Here is a 17136-nt window from a genome sequence, read left to right on the forward strand (position 1 = left end):
CTTCTCTGCCTCAGTTTCCTCATTTGTAAAATGGGGATGATAATGGTGTCAGCCTCATAGGACAGTATGGGGATTCAGAGTTAAGGTCCGGCTAGATGTCGTGGCTTATGCCTGTAATCCCAGCACTTTGGGAGGCTGAGTTGGGCAGATCACTTCAGGTCAGGAGTTCAAGACCAGCCTGGCCAACATGGTGAAACCCTGTCTCTACTAAAAATACAATAATAAGCTGAGCTGGGCGTGGTGGCAGTTGCCTGTAATCCAGTGAGGCAGACGAATGACTTGAGCCTGGGAGGCAGAGGTTGTAGTGAGCCGAGATCGCACCATTGCATTCCAGCCTGGGTGACAAGAGTGAAACTCAGTCTCAGAAAAAAAAAGAATTAAGGTCCAGGAAGGCCTAGCATGGTGCCTGGCACACAGTCAGCCCACAGGAAATGTCACTGCACAGCTTGTAGCTGGGCCTTAAGTCAGCATGAGGGACTCCACCGATGCGGAAGAGGATGGAGCGGGCAGGCAGTGACAGACGGTGACCTTTAAGGCTGATCCCGGAGAGTTCCCCACCATCTGCTGGGCCTCTTGTGTCTTCCTGCCTTGAGCGCAGCGCTCAGTGTTGAGACTGAGCACACAACTTAACTTTGGGTAGTGAGAATTTCTTGCTATCATGAAATGGGGGTGTGGGAAGGGGGAGCATGTGCCCTCTAGGCTCTTGGCTGCTTCTGGAGCTGAGGCTAAGGGTGTGGCCCTGGGGGAACTCTGGCTTAGATCACACAAGATGTTCTGTCGAGGACGTGGCTTTGTGTCTTTATGTGCTTTCACTACACAAACAGGAGGGGCTCTAGAGAGAGCCCACCCACCCTCCTGTAGCCCGCCCATCTTGACCAGGCCAAGGAACCTGGAGGCATTTTTGACCACCGTCTTTCTGTTCATCAGCTCACCCTGCAGGCTCCACTTTCAGAACCTGTCCTGGACATGACAGCTCCTCATGGCCTCCACCCCAATAGTCTCTTACCCAGCCCATTACAGAAGCTCAGTCTTTCCTCTCTCTACTCCAAAAGGCCTCTCCACAGCCAAACCTGCACTCAGCAGCTGGAGAGATTTTTCTAAAACCCAGATGGAATCCACTCAACCCTCTGCTTAAACCTTTTATTGGCTTCCTGTTGCTCTTAGATTAAAACGTGAACTCCTTTCCTGTCTGACAGGCCTTGTGCTACCTGATGCCCCTGGCATCCCTTTGTCCCTCTGGGCACTGCCCACACCAGTCGTACTGTTTACTTTATGCTCCTTGAAGACACTAGGCTACTTTCCAACCGCAGGGCCTTTGCACCTGCTCGCCTCGCTGTCTGGAGTCTTCTCCTCCCACTCTTTGAAGCTGGATCTTCCACATTCAGCCTCGGGCTTAAATGGCCTCTCTTCAGAGAAGCTCCCGGGTCCCTGGCTATTCTGTCTCTTTCCCTGTTCTTTTCCTTGAAGGTGCTCATCATAGTTACAGTCATGTACCCATTTGTTTGTTTTTCTTTTTGCTCTTGGCTTCCTCTCTAGACAAGGGGTTAGCGAGGAGCCAAATGTGGCCTGGTTTTGTATAGTTCCTGAGCTAAAAAAGAGCTTTATATTTTAAATGGTTGAAAAACAAAATAATAAGAAAAATAATGTCATGATACAGGAAAATTATATGAAACTCCAATTTCTGTGTCCATAAATAAAGCTTTATGGGGACACAGCCATGCCCATTCACTTATGTCTTGTCTGGGGCTGCCCTCAAGCTACAAGCACAGAACTTAGTAGAGGAGACAGAGACAGAGCTGGCCCCTGCTAGGCTTTACGCCCCACCTATAGGACTTCCAGCTGGTGTGGGCCCCTGGTGGCCCTCAGGAAGCCTTCACCAATGGATTCACGGAGGGATGGGGAGTGGGAGGGAGAGCTCTGCAGCCCCCATGTCTGCAGCTGAAGTCTTGGCAACCCCCTTCGAGCTCCTGGCTGTGGGGATGGGTGTGGCTGGACCCACCTTACCATTGGGTCAAGCCAGGGCCCACCAGTGCCCACTACTGGTGGCATCCAGGGTCAGCTGGATGTCTTTCTTCCCCCAAAACACCTTCTCCACATCCTCACTGACTCAGGGAATTCCTTTCACCTAAAGCTTTGCTCCCTGTTAAAGGGGATCACCATGTCCCATTTTAGGCTGTCATTAGACATTTGTCCCAACAGGGCTTGCTCTGTGAATGTTGGAGGGGGTACATAAGGGGCCCTCTCTGAGAGGTGACTGAGGTGAAATAATTAAACCATTTACATAGCACTTACCCTGTGCCGGGCTTGTCCTCACCATCGCAGCAACCCTGGGGGCAGGTAGACAGTTGTTATCCCGATTTCGCAGAACTGAGAACAAAAGCACAGAGAAGCTAAGCAACTTGCCCAAGGTCACACAGTAGTAAGTGGTGGAGCCCAGATTTGAGCCCAGGCCGTCTGGCCCTGAATCTACCTTTTTTTCACCACTCTGCTCTCCTGCTTCTTGACTACCAGCTAGGGGTGAGTTTGAGACCTGGCCTGATGCTTACTTACTACATGGCCTCTACAAGCCTCAGTTTATTCGCCTGTGAAATGGGTGTGATGATGCCATGATGCCCAGTTGGCAGAAGTGATAATGTACCCAAAGCCCTCAGGAGGTGCTCGGGGAGGCTGGGGATACAGAATAGGATTCGGTAGATGCTGGAGTGCTCATGAGGGCCTGGGGAAGGAGAGAAAGTGGTGTCTGAAGTAGGTCTTGCTGAGGGTGACTGTCAGGGCCAGTTCTCCTGAGGGGAGGGCAGAGAAGCTTCCTGCCGTGACAGTCTCTTTCCCCCAGACCCCACTGTGGTGAGAGCCTGGGAAGGGGACCCTCCAGACAAGAGCCAGGCCTGAGCCAGGATAGAGAGGGGAAGGGGTGTGGAAGGAGGGGAACCCTGGCATTGGGCAGCCCCAGCAGCCCTGAGGGGAGGCTCAGAGCCCCCCTGGCTACTGGCAGCCAGTCTTTTCTGTGCCCTTGGGCGGGCCCTTCCCTATGGATTGGGGCCGGTGGGGTAGAGTTGCTTTGCTCCAGTGGGTCTCAAGCTTGGCAGCTTGTCACAGTCATGGAGGGGTTCAGGGAGCACTGGATTCCTGGATCCCCAGCGGGCCGATAAGACTGTGAGCCCAGGGCCTGTTTCTGGACACCTAGGAGCCCAGTTGGCCCTTGACCCAGATGCCTCAAGTCCTTGGTTTTCTTTTCCAGGGAGTGCCCCACCCACCCTGAGGTCCTCTCAAGCCTGCTTCCTCCGAGGGGCATGCTGAGGTATGGGGGGTGGGTTTGCAGTGGAGGCAGGTGGAATGTCAGCTTTAGCATGCGGTGACTGGACGGGCAATAGGCTCATTCCTGCAGTTAAAAGGCAAGCGTGGAGGCCTTTCGGGGCCTCTGGGAAGACCTCCTGGAGAGGCTTTGGAGGGAGGCCCCATGGGCTCTGGAGCCCAGGTAGGAGCTGGTGGGGCCTCTGGATGTGATGCAAGGCATTATGGAAGGGCTGAGGTGGGGGCTGAGTCAGAGGAGTGGTCCTCAAGTTAATGGCTGCTGGTTTCTGGCTTCCTCTTTCCCGTCTGGAACTCAGTTTGTCCATCTGTAAAGAGCCATGCATGTATTTGTTCACTTACTGAACCTACTGGCCATCTCCTTCGTGCCCGGCTCTGCAAGAGCAGTGGTCCTTCTCAGCTGCATGCTGGAATCACCTGGGGAGTTTAGAAAAGCCTCCTACCCCGGCCCGCCTCAGGAATTCAGATTTTACTGGTCTGAGATGGGGCCTGGGCTGCCCGAGTGATGACAGGGGCATTCCAGGTGGAGAACCACCCCTCCAAGTGAACTTTATCAAGCAGGAAGCACATGGGCGATCCCTGCTCTGATGGGCTTCCACACTGGAGGGAGAAGGCAGGCGGTGAGAAGGCAAAGCGTGCAGTGTGCATCGTCAGGGCAGCTGCTCACTGCAGAATCACAAAGCGAGGAGTGGCTGGAGAGCCGCACGGGAGGGGAGGTCAGTCTAAACAGGGCTGGTGGGGAGGCCTTGTTGCAGAGTGGACACTTGTGCTGAACCTGAACGGAGTGGAGGGCCGCCCTGTGGCTGTGAGGAAGAGTGTTCTAGGCAGAGGCAGTAACATGTTCCAGACAGAGACCCAGGGGCAGGACTCTGCTTGGCTGTTGATCTGAGCTGGGAGCTTGAGATGCCCATCCAAGACAGTCCGGGGAGCCGGGAGAAGGCCTCCAAACCCCTCCTGATCCTTCTTGCTGCAGAGGGTGTCACGGGAGGACAAGTCACCAGGTCTCTCGGGACCTCTGTTTCCTCACCTGTAAAGTGGGTAGATGGTCCCTGAGCAGCCCTTGTGAAGCCACAGAGGTGATGGCCCCTGTGAGAGGCTCCTTTCCCTAGGCTCCTACCCTGATGGCTTTTGCATACCTGGGCCTTCCTGGGCCTCTTCAGACCCCATCCCATTACCTCCCCCAGCTCCCAGCCTGAGGGTGGACAGAGTTGGGCACTGGATACCAGAGAGAGGAAGAGCCAGTCAGATGGGGAGCCCTGAAGGGCAGTACTATGGCGGCTGCTGCAGGGGCTGTGGGGCCAGCTGGCCTGCATCCATACCCCTACTCTGCCGTTTGTTGCCTGGGAGAGCCTCTGTGTGCCCCAGTTTCCTTGTGTGTAAAATGGGGATGCCTGCAGCCCCCACCTCACAGTCCCCGTGAGGATGAAATGCGTGGAAGCAAGGGCCAGGGCAGTGCCTGGCGCGTAGACTGTGGAGTGTGGCACAGAGCCCCGGCTCTGGAGGTGGCGCGTGGGAGTGGTGCAGATCCCAGTCCCAGCAGATGTGACCCTCCTGGACCCTGCTCATCTCAGCTGGGAGACGGGCAGCAGCAGGTGCACCTTTCAGGGTCCAGTGAAAATGCAGTGGGAGCTGGCACTGTGGCGGCTCATGCAGGGCCAGGCCACGTTTGTTCTCATCTCCTGTGGAAGGAGCATTCAAAGGGGCTTTGAGGGGTGTGGCCTGAGTCATGCAGGGTGGGGAGCTTGGTGCTGCAGGGGTACATCACCGCATTTGACCAAGGGGTGACTCTGGTAGGTGAGCCAGAGCCTCCTTGCGTGGGTCCTCCAGTCCTTCACACTGTTGGGTCGCCCAGCTTGGGGCCTAGGGTGATCTCTGGCTCTCTATGCTGGGCAGGGCTGAGGGTCTCGCCTTGCCAGTGAAGCCACCCGTGGCCCAGGTCCTGCTTTCTGGGCCTGCGTCTGCTGCTGACTTGCTGTGTGACCTTGGGTGACGTGGCTGCCCTCTCTGTAAACAAGAACAAGGGATTAGGCAGGCTCTGACCCCGCTCCTCCTCACCCGGTCACGCTCGGTGCTTTCCGTGGCCTGCCTCCTGGCCCGGCCCGGGCCGTGTCCTCCTGGAATGCCCTTCTTGCTGCCTTGTGGGCAGTTAGACTCACTCAAATCCAGCAGGACTTTCCTGACCTTCCCAGGGCAGGTGGGGCCTCTTGCAGGAATCCGTGTCTCTCCCGACAGTTCCTGAGCACCTTGAGAGCAAGATTGGGCTGAACTGCTCTTGGGCATACTCCCAATTTCAGTGCCTGGCCCAGAGACAGACAGACAGACAAACTGGGGAAGCCACCAGCCCGGGGCCTGGGTGTGGGACTGAGGGACACCCGTGGACCCACCATTAGGCTGCAGGGTTAGCCCCACCCCGCCTCCCCCTGCCCACTGCTGAATGAACTGTATGTCTTCATTTTTCTCCCAACTTCCTAAACTAGCATTTTGATGACCCAGACATGTTGGAAATGAAAGGAAGGCAAATTCCGCTTTATATTCCAATTGACCTTTACGCTTGCCACTTGCTGGAGGCCTGGGCTGGGGGAGGTGAGGAGAGGCAGAGCCGGCCTCCATGCTTGGTTCCACAGCCCGCAGCGCTGTCGCGGGGAGGAGAGCCGGCACACAGCTTTGTCCCCTCTTTGCCTGTATGTCTCCGGCTCCCTGCCTCCTCCTGACTGTGGCTTTGTGTTTCCCTCTTGTGCCCTCCACCCCATCTCTGTCTTCCGCCTGGCACCTCTTGGACTCCTTGCTGGAGTTGGGCTTCCTCTCTGTCTGGATGGTGTGGGACAGCCTCATCCCTGGTGGCCTGTGGTTAAGGGCTGGAGGCAAGAAACCCACCTGCTCCTTGCAGGACACCCCAGCCTCTCACCTACGTGGCTACCCACCTGCTTGCCTGCCCGCCTCTTACTTTCATTGTGGCCTCAGGCATCTCAGTACTGAGCACTTCCTGGTGGGCACCCACCCCACCCAGACCCCTCCCTCCGACGCAGGGTGCCCCTCGAGCCCCCGACAAGTCTTAGCACAGCTCAGGGCCCTGCTCTCCTCGCCTGTGGGGGTGAGGAGGGCTGGCTCTGCAGACTTCCAGGGACTGGGGGAGACCAGGCCAGGTGCTGGGCTTCAGAAGAGAAATTCAGAAGAGAATTCAGACCACTTGCCCTCACGGAACTCAATGTCCAGATCTGTAAAATGGGTAGGGTAGCTGCATTATCTGGAACAGCATGAAGCCACTGGCTCAGTGCCTGGCACATCATAGGCGCTCAGGCAACAGGAGCTGTTATAAAGCGGGCCCGTATGTGAGGAGGAGGCTGGATTCTCCTTGCTATCCCTCCTCTCATTCCTTCATTTCTGGACCTCAGTTGTCTCCAGGCCTCAGCTTCTCCCTGGGGTCTGCTGAGAGGTGGTGCTCCAGGAGGAGGAATGCTCTGCCCAGCTGGGCCCCCGCCCCAGCACAGGTGCCCTCAGCAGGAATCAGACTCAAAGGCGCTGCCTGGTCCTGGTCCCCAGCCAGCTCCAGAGTGCTCATCAGAGCTGAAATATCCTGGAGGGGGAGCTCTGGCTGGGCAGAGTGGGGCCCTAATGGGAGCGGACAGAGGTAGCACTTACTACCTCGTTCTTGGCCTGTGGGGCTGTGGCTGAGGGGCAGCATTAACTCCAGTCAGGACCCTGGAGAGGGTGGTGCTTCTGTTCAGTGCAGTCCCCTCCCTCCTTCCCAGCTCTGGCTCCTGAAGCATTCAGGGAGGCCAGTGAGGTCCCCATAGCAGAGCAGCCAGAGGAGAACAACGCTTTGTCCCAGGGAATGAATTCCAGCTGGAGACCCTAGCAAGGGGAGGAATCTGAGGCTTGGGACTCTGGGCGATGTGTGAGGGTGAGTGGTTTCCGGGGTCAGGTCTGTTCTGAGAGGAGGCTTCAGCAGGAAGTGGAGTGTGCACGGCTCTCGCCATGTGGCCTTTTACTTTATTGAAAACCAGTGGCGTGTTCAATGTGGGTCCGTCGCAAAGGGCTTTCTCTCTTTGACCAACGTGTGTGTATATTTTAATAAATGATTTCAAACATAGGGAAAATTATAGAGGATAACATAATGAATTACCCTGTACCCAAGATCTGGCCACATATTGATATCTTGCAGTAACAACTGCAAATTGTTTAAGAAAGAAAACTTTGCAGGCCAGGCGCGGTGGTTCACGCCGGTAATCCCAACACTTTGGGAGGTTGAGGTGGGCGGATCATGGGGCCAGGAGATCGAGACCACCCTGGCTACCATGGTGAAACCCCATCTCTACCAAAAATACAGAAGAGATTAGCTGGGTGTGGTGGCACGCACCTGTAGTTCCAGCTACTCGGGAGGCTGAGGCAGGAGAATTGCTTGAACCTGGGAGACGGAGGTTGTGGTGAGCCAAGATCTTGCCATTGCACTCCAGCGTGGGCGACAAGAGCAAAACTCCATCTCAACAATAACAACAACAAAAAGAGACAAGGTATCCTCCCTCTGTCACCCGGGCTGGAGTGCAGTGGTGTGATCATGACATGCTGCAAACTCAACATCCTGGGTTCAAGTGATCCTCCTCCTGCTCACCTCTGGAGTAGCTAGGACTACAGGCGCAAACCACCACATCTGGGTAATACATGTTTTTGAAGGGATGGGGTCTCAAAACTCTTGGCTTCAAATAGTCCTCCCACCTCAGCCTCCCAAAGTGCTGGTATTACAAGTGTGAGACACTGTACCTGGCTCAGCTAGTGTGTTTTAAGCATGGTAAAAACAGGATCGTGTTGCTCTGTTCCACTTGCTTTTTTGGCTCAGTGCCGTGTGGCCTGTGGTTGCTGTGCCCGTTTCCTTTGCTGTGTGGTATTCCATGGTGCGACCATGCCCCTGTGCAGTTACTTGTTCATCCTCCGGTTGTGGGCACCCGAGTGGTTCCGCGGTGATCTTTCTGCTTCTACAACATCCTTGCCAATGTCTCCTTATGCTCTGGGGAGAGCTCCTGGCGGTGCATGCCCAGGCGTGGCATTGCAGGCCCGTAGGAAATAAGCCTCCCAGTCTCTCCCCATGCCACCCCGTTGCTCTCTACATTCTGTGCAGGGGATGGCTTCTGGTTCTGCCTCCCAGTTGGAATCCCCCAGGGCTTGTTAAACACAGGTTTTCACAAGGTGCCAGGGTCTATTAATGTAAAACGGGGGAGTGGGGGAGTCGGGGAAGGCTTCCTGTAAGAGGAGGATGAATGCTGAGACTCTGGCTAGGACACAGTGAGCTAGGATGTGAGCTGGGTAGGACACAGGGGTGCTGGCCGGCAGAGAGGTCATTCCAGGAGGAGGAAACAGCCAGGACGGAGGCCTGGAGGCCGGGAGAGAGGGCGTGATGTGCTTGTGTGTGGAGGTTTTCTGTCCTGCTCCTGGGAGGCTGCAGGGGCTGAGGGGGTGATGTGGCAGGAGCTGGGGACGTGACATGGGTGTCTTCCTGCCTGCAGTGGTAGCTCCTGACAGCCGGGTCCCTGGTTGCAGCTGGAAGGGGGTTTATGAGAAGCTTGAAGTGCGAGGAAATGTTAAGTGCCTTATAAGTACTTTGATTATTTTAAGTTCCTTAAGTGGTTTTCTAAGATGGTCCTAAGTCTCCCTGGGACACAGACACAAAATCAATTAGGAAAGTACAACAAACCCAACGGGGCAAGAAGGGGAAGCCAGGAGCCCTCACCACCTTCCCTCCCTCCCTCACCCCCACAGGGCCTGGCCTGTCAGCCTGGGCTAGGACCCCCTCCCTTACCTCCCAGCCCCGGGCCAGGGCGCCCCAACCCCTGTGCTGAGGCCTTGAGGAGGGCGAGAGGGTGCATACTGGGGAGGAGTGCTTGAGGGTCTCCTTCAGAGATGCCTCTCTCTCCTGAATGAGCCTTTATGCGGTGGCCTTGGAGGAGACTGGGTTCCCCAGGCCTGGCTTCCCCCTCAACCCCAACAGATGCAAAATCTTTGGTCATTCTTTTAAGTTACCATATTACTGTTTGAATGCATCATACATTCCCATGGTTCAGTCTTCAGGGTACGAAGAGACACGCCCCAATCCCAGCCTGGCCCTGGAGGCAGCCATTATTCCCTGCCCACCCTTCTAAAGAACCTCAGGCCTCCACATGAGCTGGGCTGCCTGTTGCATGCCTCCAGAGGCTGGGTTCTTTGGAGATCTTCACCATGGGCCTAGGGTAGGAAGGGGATTAAATGCATATATATGGCCCCTGCATTCTGCCCACCCTACTCCCCCCAACGCTGCAGCACCTGCTGAGTGACGTTGCAGCATTCCCAAGGACATGCTCCGTTGGTGTGTAAGGACTTTTTCTTTGTGTGGCCGTGTAGCGCTCCTGCTCTGGTCTCCTCATGATGGACATTAGGTGGTTTCCAATCTCAGCTCCAACAGAGCTGCAGTGGAAGTCTCTGCATGGGCCACTTTGCACACCTCTGCGGGACAGACTCCTCCCCACAGAGGGCTGGGTCAAAGGGCAGGTGTGTTTGCAATTTCCATGGATGTGGTCGCCTTGCCCTCCTACCGGGGGTGGGGCAGGGCTGGTGCAGTGCTGTCCTGTGGCCGGGCCTCCACCTCTGCAGGGCATGGGCCAGAGGAGAGGCCCTGTGGCCGATCTGACCTGGCCTCATGTAGCAGGTCAGGGACTTTATCACCTGTTTCTTTCTTTCTTTTTTTTTTTTTTTGAGACAGAGTCTCTCTCTGTCACCCAGGCTGGAGTGCAGTGGTAGGACCTTAGCTCACTGCAACCTTCGCCTCCTGGGTTCAAGCAATCTTCCTGCCTCAGCCTCCTGACTAACTGGGATTACAGGCACCCACTACCATGCCCAGCTAATTTTTGTATTTTTAGTAGAGACAGGTTTTTGCCATGTTGACCAGGCTGGCCTCGAACTTCTGACTTCAGGTGATCCACCCGCCTTGGCCTTCCAAAGTGCTGGGATTACAGGCGTGAGCCACTGTGCCCGGCCTCATCACCAGTTTCTTTTGTGGATCTCCACAGAATCTAGAGGGATGAATCATACATTTTAATTTGTTTTAACAAAGAGGTGTCAATATGGGAAAAACAAATCTCTGTTCCTAAAAGAAATGAGGCAGAGAACCTACTGGAAGTTAGACAGCAGGTACCTGATTCAACCATGAACAATTTTAATCTTCATGAGAGATTGTGAGTGGCTTTGGTTTCAGTTTGTACAGTTGTATTCATTTGGTAAATGTTTATTGAAGATCTGCGACAGGCCCTCAATTTTGCTGTTGAACAAGGAGGTGGGCTTTTTCTTCCCTTTTGTTTGGTTTCCCGTTCAATTAAAAAATGCATATTTTATGTGCACCTCGGGAATTAGCATGTGAGGATGGCCCACGGTTTTCAGGACTTTCAGATGCCTGCTGTAGGCAACTTCTGGGCGTTTCTTAGAACGTTTCTTATAGGACATAGGGCCTGGTGGAGAATGGTAACAGGGAACTCAGGGATAAATCCCAATAGCTCATGATTTACAGGCTTTCACGGTCACTTCTTAATCGTTCCACACAAGAGTCCTACAACGCAGTCAGGGCAGCTTTTTTACAGATGAGGAAACTGAGGCCCAGTGAAGTTAATGTGTGTGGGGGCACTTCAGCCAGTTAGAATCAGAGCTGGGCTTAGAATCAGGGTCCCAGGCCCCAGCACAGTGCCCTGCCCCTGCACACACCTGGAAGTCATGAGTATGTCTTCGTAGTCTAGCAGCTCTTAGTGCAGGAGCCTGTGGCTGCTTTGCAGGCTGAAATCAGGTCAGCCCTTGCTCTATCCCATTAAACATGGAACAGGCAGCGGCGGGTCCCCGTGTGAGTGTGGCTCAATGTCCCTTGGCCCCTTCCTGCTGTGGTGGTTATAAGCCAGCATGTTTGTTGCAGGCTTGGAAGAAAACAGAAAAGCATTAGGAAGCAAACTGAAATTGCTCATTCTTTCTGCTATCCAGGTGACAACCTTGATACGTGTGTGTATTTCCTTCCAGGCCCTCTTCTGTGTAATTTACCAAATTGAGATCAAAACATCTATATGGTTCTGTAGCCAGCTTTTGTCCACTAGACTACAGTGGTGAGCATTTTCCAATATCCTTGATTAGTCTTTGAAGCCTGGCGTTCAAAGGCTAGGTCATCACCCATGGTGTTGGGGGGGGCCCTCACATCTTTCATGTACCATGTCTCGCAGGTGGCTTGTTGGATGTGAGGTCATGGGGCTGCTTCCCTGGCTGCATCTGTGCATTTCCAGTGGCCTCTCTCTCCATGAGGAGATGCGACGGTGTAGCCTTGGGTTCTGGGTGGTGAGGAGCAGGAGGTGGGAGGCCCTACCTAATTGGAGCAGTTATCCTGGGAAAGACAGGAGCTCAGGTGAGCTCCCCGTGGGGGCAGGTGGGGAGGTGGACGTGGCAGGTGGAGTGTAGGCGGCAGCCAGGTGTCCCAGGTGATACGTGGGGCCCTGGAGAGACGTGCCAGGTGAACTGCAGGCATGGGAGCCAGGGACTGTGGCTTTACTTCATGCCTGCTCAGGATGAAAGCCCCAAAACCCTGGAAATTAAACTCAGGGATTGAAATCGAGAGTGGTGGCTGAGGGAGGGGGTGGGAAGGGAGCCAGGCTGGCACGGAGGGACTTCACAAGTATCCTTCACCATGGACAGGTAGGGCTTATGGCAGGGGTGACCGGGAGAAGGAGGCAGACACCCCTGGGGCTCCCAGGTTGGCATGGCCTTGGAAGCCCTTTTGGGCTGGTGCAGCCTGTCTCGCCCACCTCATCTTCATTCCCGCTCTCTGGCCCTGCCATTTTCAGTTCCAGTTCCCCGGGGCCAGTCTCTGAATCCCCCCAGCTTCCCATCTGCCAGCCTCCGCTTCTACTGGTCCACTTGCCACGAAGAATACTCTGTCTGCCTTTTCATTCCTTTACATTTTTCTTTAAAATGGAGGTATAACGTATACACTGTAAGTTACACAAATTTCAGGTGTATGACTCGTTGCACTTTTATAAATGCATGTGCCGGTATCAGATAGAGAACAATCTCAGTGCCCCGGAAAGATCCCTGGAGTCCCTCCTCATTAACATCCTCTCCTCCCCAAGGATAATCAATAGCCTGATTTCTAACTGCATAGACTGGTGCCGCCTGGTTTTGAGCCTCACGTAAACAGAATCGTGCAGTGAGTTTTTTATGTCTAGCTTCTTTTGCTCACATTGTCTGTGAGAACCCCCTGGGATTGGGTCTATTGGTGGTTTGCTCGCTTCTATTGCTGTTGACTATTTCATTGTGTCATTGTTTGGGTAATTCATAATTTACTTACCCTTTCTGCTGCCACTGGACATTTGGGCTGAGTCCAGTGTTTGGCTATTATGAATAGAGCCGCTCTGCACATTTGTGTACATGTCTTTTAGTGGATGTAAATGCTCGTTTCTCGTATATATTTTTAAGTGGAATTGTTGGCTCATAGGCTGCATGAATGATTAGCTTTAGGAGATATTGACAACCATTTTCCCAAAGAGACTGTCCCTTCTTGCAACCTTTCTTTGTGTTGGTAATTTCACATGTGTTCTGAGGCCCATCTCCAATGCCCCCCCTTCTGCCGTCCTGAAGAGAGTAACACTGGTCGCTGGGGGGTCAGCTTTACCAGGCAAGGTCGTGTCTCTCTTCTTCCCTGCTCTGGTCTCCAGTGCTTGGAGCCTAGTAGGAACTTAATAAAATGAATGGATGGATTTATGTGCCTGGCATGTGCTAGGTGTTTTACACAGGTTATATCGTGCAAGCCACCAGCTGGGAAGTCAGTATCACTGGCCACATTTTACAGGTGAGGAAACTGAGGCTTGCTCAGAAAGCGACAGAGGCCTACAGCGCTGCCTGTCCCTGAAGCTGGTGCTCATTCTGCAGTTCTAGGCGGCATGTGTTTGGAATTTCTTGCTCTTTTTCAGCTCGCCCACTTTGATTTCACTCGGCCTCATATTCTAGTCCGGGGGATGTTGAATTAAATCTTGTGGGTGACCCAGTTAGTTTGTGACCCAGCCAGCTCCTGAAGGATCCATCAGCTCTTTCTTCATTCTGAGCCTGTGCCACAGAATCAGGGATTTCCAGGTTGGGTAGGGGTAGTGAAGCTGCAGAAAACCCACTTGTATATAATTAAAGCCTTCTTCTGGTGCGGCCGACATCGGTACCTCATTTTTACCTCTTCAAAATCCCTTTCCGTTTATTGACCGTCTGTGGAGGCCACAGTCTGGCCACCATCATTTTCATCCTCTGCGTGGTAACAAATGGAGCCCAGGGAAGTGTGGTGGTGTGTCCACAGTTCCTCCTTGAGCCTGAAGAGCTGGGGTGAGAACCTCAATCTCCTCCCCCAGCCTCGTGCTGTACAGTTTTTTAGGGAGGGCTGGGAGCAGGCAGAGGATTGGAGTTAGGCCCCAAACCCAGCAAGGCTTGTCCCAGGGCCCCTTTGGGAAGTTAGAAAGGCTCTTTCAGGGCATCGATTTACTAAATGGTCTTTGTGAGGCTGAAAGGTTTGCCGAGTATCTTGGGGCAGGCCCCTGGAGGCTGCTGTCCAAGGTCCTGAAGCAGGGCCTGGGGCGGGGAGTCGGGGAAGGGGCAGCACTTTGGGCTTGGGGGTGCTTATGCTTCTCAGGCGGTGCACTCCTGCCAGTTTTGGTGGGAGCTGGACATGTGGCCGGGCAGACGGTGCGGGTGCCGTGATATTTTAATTGAAGCCTGGAGACACGGTTGCTCTCTCTACTGTGCTAACAATGTAGGGAATAAATAATTCAGCAGTGGCTGTGTTGTGCCTGCTGTCCTCACTCATGGGGGTGGCCACACGCATGCACACACACACGCACGCATGCACGCACACATGCGAGCTGTGGGGTGGGCCAGGAGCTGCAGTTCTGGCTGGTGGCTGGCCCAGAGGCAGTGCGTTGCCATTTCAGCAGGGCCCTGGCCGCCTCTCAACCCCGGTGTATCTCTTTCCACCCAGGCAACCCCTGAGGAGAGGTTAGCAGAATTTGGGGACAACTGCTCCTGGGTACAGCGATTAGTGGCACTTAAAGGTCCGTTTGTCCTCAGAGCAGCCTGAGATCCTGGCGACCTGGAGGAAAGGCTCCTCTTAATGGACACACTCCCTGGGCTGTGTTTTGAATGGATTCCATTTGATTCAGCAAACATTTCTGGAGCTCCAAGTTTATGCAAGATATTGGAGCAGGTGGTGGGGATGGGCAGGATTGCTGAGTGAATAAATCTGGGTCCTTCCTGGATGGGGAGGTGTGACGGGCACGTGATTTGCTGCAGCTCAAGTTGGGGTGTGGGAGGGCTGTAGTGGGGGTACAGGTGAGGGCCTGGGGGCTCAGAGGAGGGCAAGGGCTGTTCTGACAAGGTGTGCATGGGGTAGCTCTTGGTAGATGTGGAGCCAGGCAGTGTCCTCAGGGCAGAGGGTGGGCACAGGTGCAATCTTGGGCTTGTCTGTGACAGGGATGTGGCGTGCGGGAGGGTTAGCAGGGGGCAAGTAGAGAGGGGCTGGGGGGGATCGAGGGGCTTAGGCCAAGAATGTGGACTTGATCCCACAGGATGGTGGCTGCTTGGGTTTGGGAGTTAGAAGTATTCCTTTGGTTGTGGACTGGAGGGTTGGTTGTAGGGCAAGGCCTGAAGCTGAGAGAGTGATGAGACGGATGGAACAGTTCAGACTGGAGGTGATGGTGGCCTAGATGATGGCCCTATGCATAGTGACATCCATTCATTCATATATCCACCAATTAGTTGGTGAGTATCTTTTAGGAGCAGATGTTGGGTTGGGCTGAGAATGCAGCAGAGTGAGCCAAACGTGCATAGTATCCTTGCCCACGTGGAGCTGACCTACTGGAGCAGGAGAAAGACAGGAGATGTGATGTAATCATTTACATGAGTGGGGACAGGTGCTGTAGGAGGGACCTGCCCAGGGCCAGGGGCTAGAGAGTGGTGAAGGAGGGGAAGGGCTCTGTACACAAGGCAGTCAGGGAAGACCTGGGGAGAGGACTTTGGAACACAGACCCAAGTGAGTTAGGAAGGCAGCCCAGTGGCTGGGTGGTGTTTTGGGTGGCAGGCAGAGCCAGTGCAAAGGCCTTGAAGCAGGAGTGTTCTTGGCCCATCTGAGGAGCAAGGGGGACTGCTCAGAGGGGAGGGGAAGCTGTGGCAGGGCTGGATCAGCCAGGCCTGTGGGCCCTGAGATAGTTGGGCCTTTGACTCCAGGCACAGTGGATAGCCTTGGAGGGTTTCAGGCAGAGTGACACAGTTAGACTTTTGTCGTTGTCATTGTTAGTTCATGTCTTTTATTAACTCATACAGTTACTTGTCTTCTGGTTTGTTGAAGCGGTAAGTCAGACAACATTTGCCACAATAATGTCTGTCAAAGTGGCTTGCCATAAACACTCCAGCCTCACATTCATCAGAAGGGCACTCTCGACGAAGGCGACTGACTGCCATTCTCACCCACCTTATAATATTCCAGGACAGCAGCTTCACCTTCTTTCTCTTGCGCTTATTATTCTTGGGAGTGGGGTGAGACTTCTTCCTCTTGTTAGCACCACCACGAAGTCTCAGCACCAGATGAAGAGTAGACTCCTTTTGAATGTTGTAGTCAGACAGAGTACATCCATCTTCTAGTTGCTTGCCAGCATAGATCAGTCTTTGCTGATCAGGAGGAATTCCTTCCTTATCCTGGATCTTGGCCTTTACGTTTTCTTTCGTATCTGAGGGTTCAGCCTGGAGGATGATAGTCTTCTCCGTAAGAGTTTTCATGAAAATCTGCATTTTGGGGGCGGCTCCACTGCAGATGGTGGATGGAAAAGGACTAGACTTATGTTTTCAAAGGCGCTTCCTGACTGCCATGTGAGGACCAGATTTGTGGCGCTGTTAGAGCCTTCGCTCCTCCTTCCTCTCCTCTCCTCCCACTCCTCCCAGAGGGTCATCAGCCTCAGCCCTGCTTCACAGAAAGCCCCTGAGGAGGCTTCCAGGGAGCCGGGCAGCTCTGCAGAATCCCATCCTCCCTCCCCTTCTGCATCCCACCCCAATCCTCGAACCTCAGCCCAACCAAGCCGGGACCTCCAGCTACTGCTAGATAAACCCTGCCCAGGGACCTGCAGGAAAACGCAGGTTTTCCTTACTTACAAAGTGGGCATTTCGACAAATATCTCCCTACCTGGGTCAATGTTAGGTTTAAACGGGAGACTGCGGCCAGGCGCGGTGGCTCAGGCCTATAATCCCGAGATGGGAGAATCACTTGAGCCAGGAGTTCGAGACCAGCTTGGACAACATAGTGAGACCCCCATCTCTGCAAAAACTTTAAAAATTAGCCAGGTGTGGTGGTGTGCACCTGTGGTCCCAGCTTACCAGGAGGCTGAGGTGGGGGGATCACTTGAACTCAGGCATTTGAGGCTGTAGTGAGCTGTCATTGCACTGCTGCACTCCAGCCTGGGCAAGATCTCCAAAATAGAAAGAGACGAAAAGAAAGGAAGGAAGGGAAGGAGGGAAGGAAATGAAAGGAGGAAGGAAGGGAGGGAAGGAAACGAAAGGAGGAAGGAAGGAAGGGAAAAAAGGGAAGGGAGGGAGGAAGGAAAGAAGGAAGGAAAGGAAACAGATAATGTATGTAAAAGCTGTAAATGGAAGGCCATTATTGCAATTTTCTTTTCTTTTTTTTTTTTNTTTTTGAGATGCAGTCTCGCTCTGTTGCCCAGGCTGGAGTGCAATGGCGTGGTCTTGGCTCACTGCAACCTCCCCCTCCTGGGTTCAAGCGATTCTCCTGCCTCAGCCTTCTGAGTAGCTGGGATT

At 53.9% G+C, this 17136-nt stretch overlaps 1 protein-coding gene and 1 pseudogene across 9 annotated transcripts in view; one reads left to right on the top strand and one right to left on the bottom strand.

Moving 5' to 3' along the window:
• Nucleotides 1-17136, top strand: part of GRM4 (glutamate metabotropic receptor 4) — a 127545-nt gene that overhangs the window by 17394 nt on the left and 93015 nt on the right. The gene's annotated exons all lie outside the window — the stretch shown is intronic.
• On the bottom strand, nt 15622-16119 carry LOC108300018 (annotated as a pseudogene). The gene has a single exon (XR_001823212.2). The product of XR_001823212.2 is annotated as a ubiquitin-40S ribosomal protein S27a-like (transcript).

Source organism: Cebus imitator, unplaced genomic scaffold, assembly GCF_001604975.1.
Source record: "Cebus imitator isolate Cc_AM_T3 unplaced genomic scaffold, Cebus_imitator-1.0 Scaffold24, whole genome shotgun sequence".
Classification (NCBI taxonomy): Eukaryota; Metazoa; Chordata; class Mammalia; order Primates; family Cebidae; genus Cebus; species Cebus imitator.